This window comes from Arachis ipaensis, chromosome B4 (genome assembly GCF_059453495.1).
Source record: "Arachis ipaensis isolate K30076 ecotype BB chromosome B4, ASM5945349v1, whole genome shotgun sequence".
Taxonomy (NCBI): Eukaryota; Viridiplantae; Streptophyta; class Magnoliopsida; order Fabales; family Fabaceae; genus Arachis; species Arachis ipaensis.
Window position 1 is genome coordinate 55,262,948 of NC_142439.1, and position 19,908 is coordinate 55,282,855.

The following is a 19,908-nucleotide window of genomic DNA, read 5'->3' on the forward strand; positions in this document are numbered from 1 at the left end:
GTTGTATATGTCTCCATGGAATTCATTCTGGCTGGATCCTTGGTTGTGCATGTAGTTCATTTGTTCCTGCTGCTGATCTTCACAATTTTCCTCATTTTGTCCCCACCCAGCTGGTGGTTGATTGGTGACATTTACTGATACAACTTGCAGACTATCAATCTTCTTAGCCATCTGCTCAAATTGTTGCTGGATTTGCTGATGCATCACCTTGTTTTGAGATAGAATAGTGTCCACACCTTCCAACTCCAGTACACCCTTTCTCTGGGCTGGTTGGCATTGTCTTTGATGAGCAAAGAGGTATTGATTGTTTGCCACAATATCTATGAGGTTTTGGTCTTCCTCTGCTGTCTTCATTAGTTGCAATGAACCTCCTGCTGAATAATCTAATGCTTCCTGAGCTTTCAGAGTCAATCCTTCATAGAAATTCTAAAGTATGTCCGATTCATTGAACATTTCAGGGGGGAATTTTCTAATCAAGGCCTTGTATCTCTCCCAAGCCTCATAGAGGGATTCTGCATCCATCTGTGTGAAGGTTTGCACCTCTGTCTTCAATTTGATAATCCTTTGAGGTGGTAGAACTTGGCTAGGAATTTGCTCACTAGATCCTCCCAGCTAGTGATGCTTTCTTGTGGAAAGGCTTCCAGCCATTGAGCAGCCTTGTCCCTCAATGAAAATGGGAATAGCAAGAGTTTATATATGTCTGGATGCACACCATTAGATTTCACTGTGTCACAGATCCTCAGGAAGATAGATAAATGCTTATTTGGATCTTCTAGTGGGCTTCCACCATAGAAGCAGTTATTTTGTACCAAAATGAAGAGCTGGGGCTTCAATTCAAAGTTGTTTGTATTGACATTTGGGGTAAGGATGCTACTCCCACAATGCCTAGGATTAGCAAACGTGTAAGAAGCCAAAACTCTCCTCTGGGGCTAACAATTATTGTTGGCCACTCCCACTGGTGGATTTATTGAATTTTCCTTCATTTCCTGGTTCTCTTCCTCTGATTCTTCTTCTCCAATAACTCCCTTCCCTCTTGCTTCTCTTCTTAGTCTTCTAAGAGTTCTCTCCTCTTGGTCACAAAAAGTAGGGATCTCTCTCATTGCCTTTGTCATACAACAGCAAGAAAAACAAAAATAGAACCAGAAACTAAAATTAAACACTCTACTGCTAGAGTGAAGTCAATGTTAGCTTAAGGAAAAAGTCAAACAGTTAGTATGCTTAGTAAAAAGAAAAAGAAAATGCTTAATCTAGATTATCACCTTACTTAATCATTGTCAATCTATATCAATTCCCGGCAATGGCGCCAAAAACTTGATGGGTGGAAATTAGATTTCCACACAAACTCACCGGCAAGTGTACCGGGTCGCATCAAGTAGTAATTACTCACAAGAGTGAGGTCGATCCCACAGGAATTGATGGATTGAGCAATCTTAGTTAGGTGATGAATTTAGTTAAGCAAATATTTGATGACTTGAGTGATTTTGATTGACAGAAGCTAAATTGCGAGTAAATAAAGGTGCAGAAGGTAAATTGAGCAAAAGAACAAAGTGAAGAAGAGGTAAATTGCAAGTAACTTAAACAACAAGAAAGTAAAAGAGCTGAAACTTAAATTGCAAGAAAAGTAAATTGCAGAAACTTAAAGTGCAAGAAATGTAAATTTGCTAAATCTAAATTGCTGAGAAATGTAAATTGGTTAAAGAGTAAAAGGATTTGGGTGCTGCGATTTAGAATTAAACAAGAAATTGCAAGTTAAGAAGATCAGAGAGCTCTGAAATGAAGAAATTCAGCTCAGCAGCCAAACAGATATGTAAAATTGATTGAAGAACCAAACAGCAAGAAAACTTAACTCAATTATGAAATTCTAAGGAAAAATTGGAGATCGAAGAAGAGAAATGAGATTAGACAGCAGATCTAGATCTCAATTGCTCTCTTGATCAAGTAGAAAAGTAATTGCAGAAGAAAATGAAATTGAGAAACAGCAGAGAAGATTAAAACCAAATCCTTAGATCAATTGAGAGGAAGAGTAGAAGATGATTCTCAGAATTTGAATCAATGGAGGTCTTTGATGAGCGAGATTTTGCTCGATGGTCTAGAATTTCTCTTCTAGAAATAAGAACTTCGTTGTAAGCATAGTTCTAAACCAACAAACAAGTACAAACCCCAAATAAGAATTAACCGAAGTATTTAAAGTCCGGGTCGTCTCACAAGGAATTGCAATGAAGTGGTCAATTATTGGCTATGTAGATGCAATGGGGGTTTAATTTGGAAATTGACAAGAAAATAAAATAACAAGAACTAATAAAGGAAATGGAAAGAACTCTTGGCTAGACATAGGTAATTGAGATCGCCATCCTTGTCTACATACCAAATATTGATAATTATAAGGAACCAAGCTCATTAAGTTTACTTCTATACTTGAAGTATATCAAATAGGCTTGATCACAACAACCCATAAGTCCCAACCTATCTACTAATTAGATTAGTAGTGGTTTAGTGTCAATGAGTATCAAATTGATCAACAAGGGTTCTCAAATCACCAATTCAATGAGACCCAATGACTCAAGGTCACTCAATTCCCTTAGCCTAAGGCAAGAGTAAAGAAAGCTACCCAAAAACTAGAGAAAACATTTCATCAAACACTTAGAATGCAAGAAAATTAAACATCACCAATTGTAAAAATTAACAAGATCCATAACTATCACCAACAAGAAATCAACAATAACAATAGAAATGACATAAAAGAGACTTAGAAACATAAGATTGCATTCAAAGAAATCAAGATTCAACAATGGTTCATAAACATAAAAATGGCAAAATAGGGAAATTAACAACAAGAACTAGAAGAACAAAGGTATAAGAACAAGAAATTAAAAGCGAAAACTAAATCAAAACAAGAATTGAAAGATGAATTTAAGAAAATTAAATCTAAACTACCCTAAATTCTAGAGAGAAGGGAGAGCTTCTCTCTCTAGAATTCTAACCTAAAACATAATGAAAACTCAACTATGAGTACTTGGTTCATTCCCCGCTCAATATTTGGGTTCAATAGCATCAGAAATGAGTTGGATTGGGCCCAAAATGAGTTAGAAATCGTCCCCAACGAGTTGCCTAAAGTGGACCCACGTTGCTCCATCAGCACGCATAGGTACAGTGCGCGTGCGCATCCCTAGATGTCAGGAAACTACAGCAAATTTTATATCATTTTGAAGCCCCGTATGTTAGCTTTCCAACGCAACTAGAACCACCTCATTTGGACCTCTGTAGCTCAAGTTATGATCGATTGAGTGCGAAGAGGTCAGGCTTGACAGCTTTACGGTTCCTTCATTTCTTCATGAGTTCTCCCACTTTGCATGCTTTTCTCCTCACTTCTTCCATCCAATACTTGCCTTATGAATTGAAATCACTCAACAAACACATCAAGGCATCGAATGGAATTAAAGTGAATTGAATTTAGCTAATTTAAGGCCTAAAAAGCATATTTTCACATTTAAGCACAAATCAAGGGAGAATTGCAAAACCATGCTTTTTCATTGAATAAATGTGAGAAAAGGTGATAAAATCCCCTAAATTAAGCATAAGATAAGCCACAAAATTGGGGTTTATCAAATCTCCCCACACTTAAACCAAGCATGTCCTCATGCTAAAAATAAAGAAGGACAAGAAAAGGGGTATGAACATTTATTCAATGTAAAGAAACTATACGTACCTATCTATATCAATACAAATAAATGCAAAATGATTCTACCTACTTGGTTAAAAGTAAATCAGTCTCCAAGAACATATATGCACATGTAGGGCTAATTAGTATGATGATTCATGAATCCTACCAATTTGAATATCAAAATAAAGTATAAATAGACTTGCAAGAAGAACGCTCATGAAAGCCGGGAACAAGGAATTGAGCATCGAACTCTCACCGGAAGTGTATCTGCTCTAGTTGCTCAAGTGTATAAGGTCGATTCACTCAATTCTGTTCTACTCATGCTTTCCAAGATTTGTTTTTCATCTAACAATAAACAATTATTCAATGCATGCATACATTCATCATGAGGACTTATTCATAGGTTGTAACGGGGCTAGGGTAAAGATAAGGATGCATATTGTCAAGTGAGCTTGAAATTTGTATCTTTGGTTAACCTAAGCTCTCACCAAACACATACAACAACCTATACAATTCTAATACACAACCTAGCTACCCATGATTCCCACTTTTTCACATACTCATGCATTCTCTTTAATTAACATTCCATATGCATTGATTTTTATTGAACTTTATTTTGGGGCATTTTTGTCCCCTTTTTATTTCTTTTTCTCTTTTTCTTTGTCTATATTTTTTTTCTTATATATATATATATATATATATATATATATATATATATATGTATATATATATATATATGTTCTTTTTCTTTTTCTTTATCATTTTTTTAAAGTATATACAAACGTATGAATGCTTATGGTTTCACATATAGTGCATGAATATGTACCCAATTCCCAATATTTTCAACAAAAATAAAAATTACACTTTTACCTCAACCAATGTCCCAAGTTTCCCATACCCAAATGATACACACCCTCACTAGCCTAAGCTAATCAAAGATCCAAATTGAGGACATTTATTGTTTTTCACTTAGGGGTAGTGATGTGCTAATATTAAGAACAAAAGGGATTAAATAGGCTCAAAATTGGCTAACAATGGTTGATGAAAGGTAGGCTATTTGGGTAAGTGAGCTATATGAAATGATGGCCTCAATCATATAAATACATGTATACATGGAATAATGGACATAAAGAATCAAACAAATCAAAGATTACAGTCATAGAAAGAGAATAATGCACACAAGAATGGAAATGAGTGGTTATAAGATGTAACTACACAATTTGGTAGGGTGCCCTAAAAACAATTTTTCTTGGAAAAGAAGTCATCACCCTAACCAAGTAGTCCTAACATAAAAATAAATGATAGAATATATACAAATTATAACTAACATGCAACCTATCATGCAAGGCAACAACTAACTAACAAAAAAATTGGTGTTGAAAAAGGAGGTTGTTACCCATGGAGATCGGTCGGGCGACCTCCCAACACTTAGAAATTTGCACCGTCCTCGGTGCATACAAAGAAGAGCAATGTGGATGGGTTGCCACAATTGATGAGCTCCTTCAAGAAGTTGTGCGGGTGAACTTGTTTGTTGCCCCATTTAGAAGCCTTTCCAATCCTTTCCTTCTTAGTGGCCAACCTAAAAGGAAAGAGAAAGAAGGATAATTAAGCCTACATCAAAGATATCAAAGCAAGTAGAAAATAGGCGGGGGCTAATGCCAAATAAGAGTAAGCTTCTCACTACATGTTAGCTACGCATGTAAGTGAGAGAGCAATATAGGTAATGGGCATATCAATTAACACTTGATGTAAGAGTAAAGTCAAATCATGAAGAGTACTCAAAATCATCAAGTTCAACTAGAAAGAGTGGGTCATGAAAGACATGCAAGTTCATATCAATGTACAAAGAATATAAGAGTCATACAAGATTAAGCATTGATTTAAAAGTTTCATCACCCAACAATATCAAACAAGTCAAGAAGCACCAAGATTAATCAAGAAATTCTCAACAATTGAGTAGGAAAATGCAACACATTTATTGAAAGAAGAGACTTAGAAAAAAAATTGAAAACAGGCTATAGAAACAAAATTGAAGTGTAAAGAATAGAAGTATACGAATGCGATAAACAAAAGAAAATGGCAGACGAGAAAAAAACTTTTTTTTACCAGCGCGGACGCGTCATGCACGCTTACGCGCTGATGTGCAGTTTGGCAGAAGGAACAAGCGATGTGGACGCGCACAGTACGCGTACGCGTGCTTGATGAAGTTGGCGAGCGACGCGGACGCGTCACGTACGCTTGCACGGTAGGTCGCGGGTATAGAGTAGGCACAACTTTGGCACAACTCTCTGGTTTTTGTACTAGGAGTGTGAAATGCACCACCGACGCGCACGCGCACAGCACGCCCGCCCGCGGATGCCCCCTTTTTTTTTTCAAAAACAGGGCACTCTCCTAATCTATAAGCATTCTAAAACAATCACAAATCAAATTTAACAACAAATCTTCTTGGTTTTTGAAAAATTTTCAAATACAAAACAAACAAAACTTACACCTAAAGCAAAATGCAATTTAACAACAACTAAACTAATCAAAACAAACTAAGAAACAAACAATCAATCAAAGCAAAATGCATAAGAGTAGAGAAAATAACAAAAACTACCTACAATGGCAACTCAAATCACTTATTAACTAAATCTAAAAGAGAGTAGAAAGAGTTTACCATGGTGGGGTGTCTCCCACCTAGCACTTTTAGTTTAAGTCCTTAAGTTGGACATTTGCTGGGGGTCCTTGCTAGGGTGGTTTATGCTTGAATTCATCCTTGAATCCCCACCATTATTTGCATCTCCAATGTCCACCGGGATCCCAAATTAGGCGCAGAAGGCCTTCAAGTAAGCTTATGTAGATGACAAGGCCCCAAGAGTTTTGATTGTTGACATGAATTCCGGGGTCCCAAACCTTGTTCTTGCACCCATCTTCCCGTTGACTACCATAGCTAAATTTAGGTGACAAGACTTGTGAATTCTCAATTGAGCATCCAAACATTCCCCTAGACCCTTGCAATTTGGTTCTACACCAACTATTACTATTCAACTTTGAGCATGCAACCATCATAAACTTAGAGTGATGTTTCCAACTACTACACAACTCTCTCCCACTCTTAACTTCACAAAGAGTTCTAAGTTGACCATCATTTTCAATCAAACCATATTCAACTGAGAAAGAAAAGCTTAGGGATAGGAATTTTACCCACTTGAATGTTGTGTTGGATGATGGTGACTTAGGAAGGGGAACCTCCCCACACTTAGACAATGCGAGGTCTACTCCCTTGTGCTCTTTCTTGACTACCTCCACCTCTTGGCAAGCTTCTTCAACTTCAACTTCTTCCTCTTGACAAAGTTCTTCACATTCAACTACCTCTTCACTAACTTCTTCTAGCTCTTCCCTAGTCTTCACGTCACAACTTGGAGGTAATGTGGGACTTATCTCAACATCTACCTTAATTTCAATAGGAGAAGATTCCTCAAATACCAAAGGATCTTGTGTTGGTGTGGGCTCATCTTCAAGAGGAAGATTTGTTGTTTCCTCACCTTCTTCCAATTCTTCATCATTCATTATATGCTTAGGAGGTTGCGCACCCTCCTTCACATCATCTTCAAGTTCAATGGAAGAAAGTTCAACAACTTCCATAAATTTATCAACAACATCACTTGGTGTGGAAGTGCTCTCAAGCTTGGAATTCACCTCTTGCTCAACTTTGCCTAGCTCTTCAACTACTTCTTCTTCATCAACAATCTCTTCACTCTCCACTTGTTGCAAGACATACCCCGCCTCTTTGTGCATATGTTGAGATTCTAAAATCTCCTTCACGCTCCTTTCTTCGGTTGATTTCTCACATTCAACCGTGGAGATGCTTTGCTTGTTGCATGAGTCCAATGATTCCAAGATAGCGGTAATGTTAGCAAACTTAGCCATGATTTTTTCAAATATGGGAGGTGATTTATCTTGTGGTTGAGAATTCCGATACATTGGAGGTGGTTCATCTTGGTAATAGTATGGAGGTGGTGGTTCTTGAGGGTATTGGGGGTTGAATTGGGGTGGTTCTTCATATGGTTCATATGGTTCACAAGGTGGTTGGTATGGATGATATGGGTTGGGGTCATATGGAGGTGATTGGGGGTAAGGAGCTTGTGAGTATGATGGTTTAGAATTATGTTGAGGAGGTGGTTCATAGGCATATGGTGGTGGTTGTTGACAATAACAATAAGGGTCACCAAATCCATTAGATTGATATGCATTAGGATTAGAGTTATACCCATAAGAATCCGGAGGTTGTTGTTGCCAAGAAGGTTGATCAATCCCTTGAGGCTCCTCCCATCCTTGATTGTTCCATCCTTGATGCACATACTCATTGTAGCTCCCATTTCCTACAACATAATTTGAACCAAACTCGTAGCCAAAGTGAGGATGAGAATTCATAATAGCAAATAAAAACAAAAGCTAATAAAAATAAGCAACAAAGTCCTAAGCCTAACAAAAACTAACAAATAAGCAAAAGGCAAGCATATTCACAATATTCACAATAGCCAATAACAAAGCACCATTGCAACTCCCCGCCAACGGCGCCATTTTGATGAGCAAGATTTGCTCGATGGTCTAGAATTTTTCTTCTAGAAATAAGAACTTCGTTGTAAGCATAGTTCTAAACCAACAAATAATTCCCACATCAAAAATTTCAGTTGTCACAAGTACAAACCTCAAATAAGAATTAAACGAAGTATTTAAACTCCGGGTCGTCTCATAAAGAATTGCAATGAAGTGGTCAATTATTGGCTATGAAGATGCAAGGGGGGGTTTGATTTGGAAATTGACAAGAAAATATAATAACAAGAACTAATAAAGGAAATGGAAAGAACTCTTGGCTAGACATAGGTAATTGAGATCGCCATCCTTGTCTACATACCAAATATTGATAATTATAAGGAACCAAGCTCATTAAGTTTACTTCTATACTTGAAGTATATCAAATAGGCTTGATCACAACAACCCATAAGTCCCAACCTATCTACTAATTAGATTAGTAGTGGTTTAGTGTCAATGAGTATCAAATTGATCAACAAGGGTTCTCAAATCACCAATTCAATGAGACCCAATGACTCAAGGTCACTCAATTCCCTTAGCCTAGGCCAAGAGTAAAGAAAGCTACCCAAAAACTAGAGAAAACATTTCATCAAACACTTAGAATGCAAGAAAATTAAACATCACCAATTCTAAGAATTAACAAGATCCATAACTATCATCAACAAGAAATCAACAATAACAATGGAAATGACATAAAAGAGACTTAGAAACATAAGATTGCATTCAAAGAAATCAAGATTCAACAATGGTTCATAAACATAAAAATGGCAAAATAGGGAAATTAATAACAAGAACTAGAAAAACAAAGGTGTAACAACAAGAAATTAAAAGAGAAAACTAAATCAAAACAAGAATTGAAAGATGAATTTAAGAAAATTAAATCTAAACTACCCTAAATTCTAGAGAGAAGGGAGAGCTTATCTCTCTAGAAGTCTAACCTAAAACATGATGAAAACTCAACTATGACTACTTGGTTCATTTCCCCCTCAATCCTTGGGTTCAATAGCATCAAAAATGAGTTGGATTGGGCCCAAAATGAGCTAGAAATCGCCCCCAATGAGTTGCGCAAAGTGGACCCACGCTGCTCCATCAGCACGCACGCAAACAGTGCATGTGCGCGTCCCTAGAAGTTAAGCAACTACAGCAAATTTTATATCATTTTGAAGCCCCAGATGTTAGCTTTCCAACGTAACTAGAACCGCCTCATTTGGATCTCTGTAGCTCAAGTTATGATCGATTGAGTGCGAAGAGGTCAGGCTTGACAGCTTTACGGTTCCTTCATTTCTTCATGAGTTCTCCCACTTTGCATGCTTTTCTCCTCACTTCTTCCATCCAATACTTGCCGTATGAACCTGAAATCACTCAACAAACATATCAAGGCATCGAATGGAATTAAAGTGAATTGAATTTAGCTATTTTAAGGCCTAAAAAGTATGTTTTCAGATTTAAGAACAAATCAAGGGAGAATTGCAAAACCATGCTATTTCATTAAATAAATGTGAGAAAAGGTGATAAAATCCCCCAAATTAAGCACAAGATAAGCCACAAAATTGGGGTTTACCAAATCTTCCCACACTTAAACCAAGCATGTCCTCATGCTAAGAATAAAGAAGGACAAGAAAAGGGGTATGAACATTTATTCAATGTAAAGAAACTATATGCACCTATCTATATGAATGCAACTAAATGCAAAATGATTCTACCTACTTGGTTAAAAGTAAATCAGTCTCGAAGAACATATATGCACATGTAGGGCTAAGTAGTATGATGATTCATGAATCCTACCAATTTGAATATCAAAATAAAGTATAAATAGACTTGCAAGAAGAACGCTCATGAAAGCCGGGAATAAGGAATTGAGCATCGAACCCTCACCGAAAGTGTATCGGCTCTAGCGCTCAAGTGTATAGGGTCGATTTACTCAATTCTCTTCTACTCATGCTTTCCAAGATTTGTTTTTCATCTAACAATCAACAACTATTCAATGCATGCATACATTCATCATGAGGACTTATTCATAGGTTGTAATGGGGCTAGGGTAAAGGTAAGGATGCATATTGTCAAATGAGCTTGAAATTTGTATCTTTGATTAACCTAAGCTCTCACCAAACACATATAACAACCTATACAATTCTAATACATAACCTAGCTACCCATGATTCCCACTTTTTCACATACTCATGCATTCTCTTTAATTAACATTCCATATGCATTGATTTTTATTGAACTTTACTTTGGGGCATTTTTGTCCCCTTTTTATTTCTTTTTCTCTTTTTTCTTATATATATATGTTCTTTTTCTTTTTCTTTATCATTTTTTTAAAGTATATACAAACGTATCAATGCATATGGTTTTATATATAGTGCATGAATATTAATCCAATTCCAAATATTTTCAACAAAAATAAAAATTACACTTTTACCTCAACCAATGTCCCAAGTTTCCCATAACCAAATGATACATACCCTCACTAGCCTAAGCTAATCAAAGATCCAAATTGAGGATATTTATTGTTTTTCACTTAGGGGTAGTGATGTGCTAACATTAAGAACAAAAGGGATTAAATAGGCTCAAAATTGGCTAACAATGGTTGATGAAAGGTAGGCTATTTGGGTAAGTGAGCTATATGAAATGATGGCCTCAATCATATAAATGTATGTATACATGGAATAATGGACATAAAGAATCAAACAAATCAAAGATTACAGTCATAGAAAGAGAATAATGCACACAAGAATGGAAATAAGTGGTTATAAGATGTAACCACACAATTTGGTAGGGTGCCCTAAAAACAATTTTTCTTGGAAAGGAAGTCATCACCCTAACCAAGTAGTCCTAACATAAAAATAAATGATAGAATATATACAAATTATAACTAACATGCAACCTATCATGCAATGCAACAACTAACTAACAAAGAAATTGGTGTTGAAAAAGGAGGTTGTTACCCATGGAGATCGGTCAGACGACCTCCCCACACTTAAAAATTTGCACCGTCCTCAGTGCATGCAAAGAAGAGCAACGTGGATGGGTTGCCACAATTGATGAGCTCCTTCAAGAGGTTGTGCGGGTGAACTTGTTTGTTCCCCCATTTAGAAGCCTTTCCAATCCTTTCCTTCTTGGTGGCCAACCTAAAAGGAAAGAGAAAGAAGGATAATTAAGCCTATATCAAAGATATCAAAGCAAGTAGAACATAGGCGGGGGCTAATGCCAAATAAGAGTAAGGTTCTTACTACATGTTAGCTACGTATGTAAGTGAGAGAGCAATATAGGTAAAGGGCATATCAATTAACACTTGATGCAAGAGTAAAGTCAAAGCATGAAGAGTACTCAAAAGCATCAAGTTCAACTAGAAAGAGTGGGTCATGAAAGACATGCAAGTTCATATCAATGTACAAAGAATATAAGAGTCATACAAGATTAAGCGTTGATTTAAAAGTTTTATCACCCAACAATATCAAACAAGTCAAGAAGCACCAAGATTAATCAAGAAATTCTCAACAATTGAGTAGGAAAATGCAATACCATTATTGAAAGAAGAGACTTAGAAAAAAAATTGAGAACAGGCTATAGAAACAAAATTGAAATGTAAAGAATAGAAGTATATGAATGCGATAAACAAAAGAAAATGGTAAAGGAGAAAAAAAAAATTTTTCTTTACCGGCGCGGACACGTCATGCACGCTTACGCGCCGATGTGAAGTTTGGCAAAAGGAACAAGCGACGCGGACGCGCACCGTACGCGTACGTGTGCTTGATGAAGTTGGCGACCGACGTGGATGCGTCATGTACGCTTGTGCGGCAGGTCGCGAGTACAGAGTAGGCACAACTTTCGCACAACTCTCTGGTTTTTGTACCAGGAGTGTGAAATGCACCACTGACGTGCGCGCGCACAGCACCCTCGTGCGCGGATGCCCCTTTTTTTTTTCAAAAACAGGGCACTCTCCAAATCTATAAGCATTCTAAAACAATCACAAATCAAATTTAACAACAAATCTTCTTGGTTTTTGAAAAATTTTTAAATACAAAACAAACAAAACTTACACCTCAAGAAAAATGCAATTTAACAACAACTAAACTAATCAAAACAAACTAAGAAACAACCAATCAATCAAAGCAAAAGGCATAAGAGTATAGAAAATAACAAAAACTACCTACAATGGCAACTCAAATCACTTATTAACCAAATCTAAAAGAGAGTGAAAAGAGTTTACCATGGTAGGGTGTCTCCCACCTAGCACTTTTAGTTTAAGTCCTTAAGTTGAACATTTGGTGGGGGTCCTTGCTAGGGTGGTTTATGCTTGAATTCATCCCTGAATCCCCACCATTGTTTGCATCTCCAATGTCCACCGGGATCCTAAATTAGGCACAGAAGGCCTTCGAGTAAGCTTATGTAGATGACAAGGCCCCATGAGTTTTGATTGTTAACATGAATTCTAGGGTCCCAAACCTTGTTCTTGCACCCATCTTCCCGTTGACTACAATAGCTAAATTTGGGTGACAAGACTTGTGAATTCTCAATTGAGCATCCATCCTCTAGACCCTTGCAATTTGGTTCTACACCAACCATTACTATTCAACTTTGAGCATGTAACCATCATAAACTTAGAATGATGTTTCCAACCACTACATAACTCTCTCCCACTCTTAACTTCACAAAGAGTTCTAAGTTGACCATCATTTTCAATCAAACCATATTCAAGTGAGAAAGTAAAGCTTAGAAAAAGGAATTTTACCCACTTGAATGTTGTGTTAGATGATGGTGACTTAGGAAGGGGAACCTCCCCACACTTACACAATGCGAGGTCTACTCCCTTGTGCTCTTTCTTGACTACCTCCACCTCTTGGCAAGCTTCTTCAACTTCAACCTCTTTCTCTTGACAAAGTTCTTCACATTCAACTACCTCTTTACCAACTTCATCTAGCTCTTCCTCAATCTTCACGTCACATCTTAGAGGTAATGTGGGACTTATCTCAATATCTACCTCAATTTCAATAGGAGAAGATTCCTCAAATACCAAAGGATCATGTGTTGGTATGGGCTCATCTTCAAGAGGAAGATTTGTTGTTTCCTCACCTTCCAATTCTTCATCATTCATTATATGCTTAGGAGGTTGCGCACCCTCCTTCACATCATCTTCAAGTTCAATGGAAGAAAGTTCAACAACTTCCACAAATTCATCAACAACATCACTTGGTGTGGAAGTGGTCTCAAGCTTGGAATTCACCTCTTGCTCAACTTTGCCTAGCTCTTCAACCACTTCTTCTTCATCAACAATCTCTTCACTCTCCACTTGTTGCAAGACATACCCCGCCTCCTTGTCCTCATGTTAAGATTCTAAAATCTTCGAACCTTGCTGGCTTCCTTTTTGGGTTTCCTTGCTTGCTTGAAATTTCCTCATGCCAAGCCTTGTAGTGCCTTGCCCCCTCTTCGATCCTTGGTTGTCCCATTTTGTGAGTGTTGCACCTAGCTTTCTGGTGGACGAAATTGTGATCCTCAAAGTTAGTCTCTTTGTATTTGTATGAAACCAAAAATACCTCAAAGAGATCATGGTGTGATGAATTGGGATCTTAATAATCCCTGGTAATGGCACGTGTGATCACAACTCCATTCAACTAACCAGCAAGTGCACTGGGTCGTCCAAGTAATACCTTACGTGAGTAAGGGTCGAATCCCACGGAGATTGTTGGTATGAAGCAAGCTATGGTCACCTTGAAAATCTCAGTCAGGCGAATTTAAACATGATATTTTATTAGATTAAAATAAACAATAAAAGGGATAGAGATACTTATGTAGATTCATTGGCAGGGATTTCAGATAAGCGAATGGAGATGCTTTTCGTTCCTCTGAACCTCTGCTTTCCTGCTATCTTCATCCAATCAGTCTTACTCCTTTCCATGGCTGGCTGTATGCAAGGGCATCACCGTTGTCAGTGGCTACATCCCCTCCTCTCAGTGAATCATATGCTCACGCACCCTGTTACGGCACGGCTATTCATCTGTCGGTTCTCGATCATGCTGGAATAGGATTCACCCTCCTTTTGCGTCTGTCACTAACGCCCAGCACTCGCGAGTTTGAAGCTCGTCACAGTCATTCAATCATTGAATCCTACTCGGAATACCACAGACAAGGTTTAGACTTTCCGGATTCTCTTGAATGCCGCCATCATTCTAGCTTACGCCACGAAGATTCCGACTAAGAGATCTAAGAGATACTCATTCAATTCTAATGTAGAACGGAAGTGGTTGTCAGGCACGCGTTCATAAGGGAGAAGGATGATGAGCGTCACACATAATCATCACCTTCATCACGTTCTTGGGTGCGAATGGATATCTTAGAAGAGAAATAAGAAGAATTGAATAGAAAATAGTAGTACTTTGCATTAATCTTTGAGGAACAGCAGAGCTCCACACCTTAATCTATGGAGTGTAGAAACTCTACCGTTGAAAATACATAAGTGAAAGGTCCAGGCATGGCCGTGTGGCCAGCCCCTCTGATCTAAGAACCAGACGTCCAAAGATGCCTAATACAATGGTAAAAGGTCCTATTTATAATAAACTAGTCACTAGGGTTTACATGAGTAAGTAATTGATGCATAAATCCACTTCCGGGGCCCACTTGGTGTGTGCTTGGGCTTGGGCTTGAGTGTTACACGTGCAGAGGCCATTTGTGGAGTTGAACGCCAGTTTCTGTGCCAGTTTGGGCGTTCAACTCTGGTTTTGGATCCTTTTCTGGCTCTGGACGCCAGATTTGGGCAGAAGGCTGGCGTTGAACGCCAGTTTACGTCGTCAATTCTTGGCCAAAGTATGGACTATTATATATTTCTGGAAAGCCCTAGATGTCTACTTTCCAACGCAATTGGAAGCGCGCCATTTTGAGTTCTGTAGCTCCAGAAAATCCACTTTGAGTGCAGGGAGGTCAGAATCCAACAGCATCAGCAGTCCTTTTTCAACCTCTGAATCTGATTTCTGCTCAAGTTCCTCAATTTCAGCCAGACAATACCTGAAATCACAGAAAAACACACAAACTCATAGTAAAGTCCAGAAATGTGAATTTAACACAAAATCTATTAAAAACATCCCTAAAAGTAACTAGATCCTACTAAAAACATACTAAAAACAATGTCAAAAAGCGTATAAATTATCCGCTCATCACAACACCAAACTTAGAATGTTGCTTGTCCCCAAGCAACTGAAAATCAAAATAGGATAAAAAGAATAGAATATACTATAAATTCCAAACTATCAATGAAACAGAGCTTCAACCATATGAGCGGGACTTATAGCTTTTTGCCTCTTGAATAGTTTTGGCATCTCACTTTATCCATTGAGGTTCAGAATGATTGGCATCTATAGGAACTTCAGATTTCGAATAGTGTTATTGATTCTCCTAGTTTAGTATGATGATTCTTGAACACAGCTTCTTTATGAGTCTTGGCCGTGGCCCTAAGCACTTTGTTTTCCAGTATTACCACCGGATACATAAATGCCACAGACACATAATTGGGTGAACCTTTTCAGATTGTGACTTAGCTTTGCTAAAGTCCCCAATTAGAGGTGTCCAGGGTTCTTAAGCACACTCTTTTTTTTTTGCTTTGGACCTTGACTTTAACCGCTCAGTCTCAAGTTTTCACTTGACAGCTTCACGCCACAAGCACATGGTTAGGGACAGCTTGGTTTAGCCGCTTAGACCAGGATTTTATTCCTTTAGGCCCTCCTATCCACTGATGCTCAAAGCCTTGGGATCCTTTTTATTTGCCCTTGCCTTTTGGTTTTAAGGGTTATTGGCTTTTTCTGCTTGCTTTTTCTTTTTCTTTCTATTTTTTTTTTTCGCCTATTTTTTTTTCTGCAAGCTTTGTTCTTTGCTGCTTTTTCTTGCTTCAAGAATCATTTTTATGATTTTTCAGATTATCAAATAACATGTCTCCTAGTCATCATTCTTTCAAGAGCCAACATATTTAACATTCTTAAACAACAACTTCAAAAGACATATGCACTGTTCAAGCATACATTCAGAAAACAAGAAGCATTGTCACCACATCAATATAATTAAACTAAGTTCAAGGATAAATTCGAAACTCATGTACTTCTTGTTCTTTTTGAATTAAAACAGTTTTTATTTAAGAGAGGTGATGGATTCATAGGACATTCATAACTTTTAGACATAGTTATTAACTACTAATGATCATGTAATGAAGACACAAACACAGATAATTACATAACATGGAAAACGAAAAACAGAGAAAGTAAGAACAAGGAATGAGTCCACCTTAGTGATGTCCTTGAGTTCTTCTATGTCTCTTCCTTGTCTTTGCTGCTCCTCCTTCATTGCTTTTAGATCTTCTTTGATTTCATGAAGGATGATGGAGTGCTCTTGATGTTCCACCCTTAGTTGCTTCCAATAATTTGTGTGGAAGAAAATGTATCCCCTGAGGTATCTCAGGGATCTCTTGATTTGCAGTCAAATGTTCTACCACTGAGCTATAGACCCTTGATGGAAGCTTTTATCTTCCCTTTCCTCTTTCTAGAGGCTTCTCTGGCCTTAGGTGCCATCAATGGTTATGGAAAAAAAAACAAAAAAACTATGCTTTTACCACACCAAACTTAGAATGTTGCTCGTCCTCGAGCAAAAGAGGAAAGAATAGAAGAATAAGAAGAAGATATGGAGGAGATGGAGGGAGATGTGTATTCGGCCATATGGGTGGGATTGGGTGGGAAAGAGATGTTGAATTTTGAAGGAAAGTGGGTGTTTGGATGTGAGTGGTAAAGAGTTAATAGGGAAGAGTGTTTATTGGGAATAGAGGATGATTGAGAAGAGAGAAGAGAGTGAGTGGAGGTAGGTGGGGATCCTGTGGGGTCCACAGATCCTGAGGTGTCAAGGCATTTACATCCCTGCACCAATTTAGGCATGCAAAATGCCCTTGCACACAACTCTGGGCGTTCAGCGCCAGGCTGGTGCCCATTTTGGGCGTTCAACGCCCCTTTGCTGCCATTTCTGGCGTTGAACGCCAGAACCATGCTTGTTCTGGGCGTTCAGCGCCAGGATGCTCCCATTCTGGGCGTTCAGCGCCAGAACTATGCTCTGTTCTGGCGTTTGAACGCCAGACAGATGCTCCTCCAGGGTGTGATTTTTCTTCTGCTATTTTTGATTCCGTTTTTGATTTTTTTGTTTATTTTGTGACTCCACATGATCATGAACCTAAGAAAACATGAAAAACAATAAAAATTAGAGAAACATTGGGTTGCCTCCCAACAAGCGCTTCTTTAATGTCAATAGCTTGACAGTGGGCTCTCATGGAGCCTCACAGATGTGCAGAGCTTTGTTGAGACTCTCCAACACCAAACTTAGAGTTTGGATATGGGAGTTCAACACCAAACTTAGAGTTTGGTTGTGGCCTCCCAACACCAAACTTAGAGTTTGACTGTGGGGGCTCTGGTTGACTCTGCTTTGAGAGAAGCTTTTTCTGCTTCCTCTCCATGGTTGCAGAGGGAGATCCTTGAGTTTTGAATACAAGGGAGTTCTCATTACATTGAAGGACAATTTCACCTCTGTCAACATCAATCACAGCTCTTGCTGTGGCCAGGAAAGGTCTTCCTAGGATGATGGATTCATCCTCTTCCTTTCCAGTATCCAGGACTATGAAATCAGTAGGGATGTAAAGGCCCTCAACCTTTACTAACACGTCCTCTACTTGTCCATAAGCCTGTCTTCTTGAGCTGTCTGCCATCTCTAATGAGATTTTAGCAGCTTGCACCCCATAGATTCCCAGTTTCTCTATTACAGAGAGGGGCATGAGGTTTATTCCTGAACCAAGGTCACACAGAGCCTTAAAGATCATGATGCCTATGGTACAGGATATTATGAACTTTCCAGGATCCTGTCTCTTCTGAGGCAATGTCAGTTGATCCAGATCACTTAGTTCATTGATGAACAAGGGAGGTTCAACTTCCCAATTTGGCATTCAGCTTCATGATTGCACCAAGAAACTTGGCAGTTTGCTCTTCAGTAACATCCTCATTCTCTTCAGAAGAGGAATACTCATCAGAGCTCATGAAGGGCATAAGGAGGTTCAATGGAATCTCTATGGTCTCTAGATGAGTCTCAGATTCCTTTGGTTCCTCAGAGGGAAGCTTCTTATTGATCACTGGACGTCCCAGGAGGTCTTCCTCCTTGGGATTCACGTCCTCTCCTTCCCTTACAGGTTCGGCCATGGCACTTATGTCAATGGCCTTGCACTCTCTTTTTGGGTTCTTTTCTGTATTACTTGGGAGAGTACTAGGAGGGATTTCAGTGATCCTTTTACTCAGCTGGCCCACTTGTGCTTCCAAATTTCTAATGGAAGACCTTGTTTCATTCATGAAACTTACAGTGGCCTTGGATAGATCAGAGACTAGATTTGCTAAATTAGAAGCATTTTGTTCAGAGTTCTCTGTCTGTTGCTGAGTTGATGATGGAAAAGGCTTGCTATTGCTAAACCTGTTTCTTCCACCATTATTAAAGCCTTGTTGAGGCTTTTGATCCTTCCATGAGAAATTTGGATGATTTCTCCATGTTGAGTTATAGGTGTTTCCATAAGGTTCACCTAAGTAATTTACCTCTGCTATTGCAGGGTTCTCAGGATCATAAGCTTCTTCTTCAGAAGAAGCCTCTTGAGTACTGTTGGATGCAGCTTGCATTCCATGCAGACTCTGAGAGATCATATTGACTTACTGAGTCAATATTTTATTCTGAGCCAATATGGCATTCAGAGTATCAACCTCAAGAACTCCCTTCTTCATAGGCGTCCCATTATTCACAGGATTCCTTTCAGAAGTGTACATGAACTGGTTATTAGCAACCATGTCAATGAGTTCTTGAGCTTCTGCAGGCGTTTTCTTTAGGTGAATGGTTCCACCTGCAGAAGTGTCCAGTGACATCTTTGATAGCTCAGATAAACCATCATAGAATATATCCAGGATGGTCCATTCTGAAAGCATGTCAGAAGGACACTTTTTGGTCAACTGTTTGTATCTTTCCCAAGCTTCATAGAGAGATTCACCTTCTTTCTGTCTGAAGGTTTGAACATCAGCTCTAAGTTTACTCAGCTTTTGAGGAGGAAAGTACTTGGCTAAGAAAGTTGTGACCAGCTTATCCCAAGAGTTCAGGCTGTCTTTAGGTTGAGAATCCAACCATAATCTAGCTCTGTCTCTTACAGCAAAAGGGAAAAGCATGAGCCTGTAGACTTCAGGATCTATTCCATTAGTCTTAACAGTATCACATATCTGCAAGAATTCAGTTAAGAACTGAAAAGGATCTTCAGATGGAAGTCCATGAAACTTGCAGTTCTGCTGCATCAGAGAAACTAATTGAGGTTTCAGCTCAAAGTTGTTTGCTCCAATGGCAGGAATGGAGATGCTTCTTCCATGTAAATTGGAATTAGGTGCAGTAAAGTCACCAAGCATCCTCCTTGCATTATTATTATTTTCGGCTGCCATCTCCTCTTCCTGTTCGAAAATTTCTGAAAGGTTTTCTCTGGATTGTTGTATTTTAGCTTCTCTTTTAATTTTCTCTTCAGAGTCCTTTCAGGTTCTGGATCTGCTTCCACAAGAATGTTCTTATCCTTGCTCCTGCTCATAATACAAGGAAGAATGGACAGAAAAATGATAATAATAATAATAGAGATCCTTTAT

The 19,908-nt window shown here is 38.4% G+C and overlaps 1 non-coding gene across 1 annotated transcript; it reads left to right on the forward strand.

Annotated features, from left to right (window-relative positions):
• Positions 1-19,209: 19,209 nt before the first annotated feature.
• LOC148567638 (small nucleolar RNA R71) lies at positions 19,210-19,317 on the forward strand. The gene has a single exon (XR_015882703.1). It is a non-coding gene; the product is annotated as a small nucleolar RNA R71 (small nucleolar RNA).
• Positions 19,318-19,908: the final 591 nt, after the last annotated feature.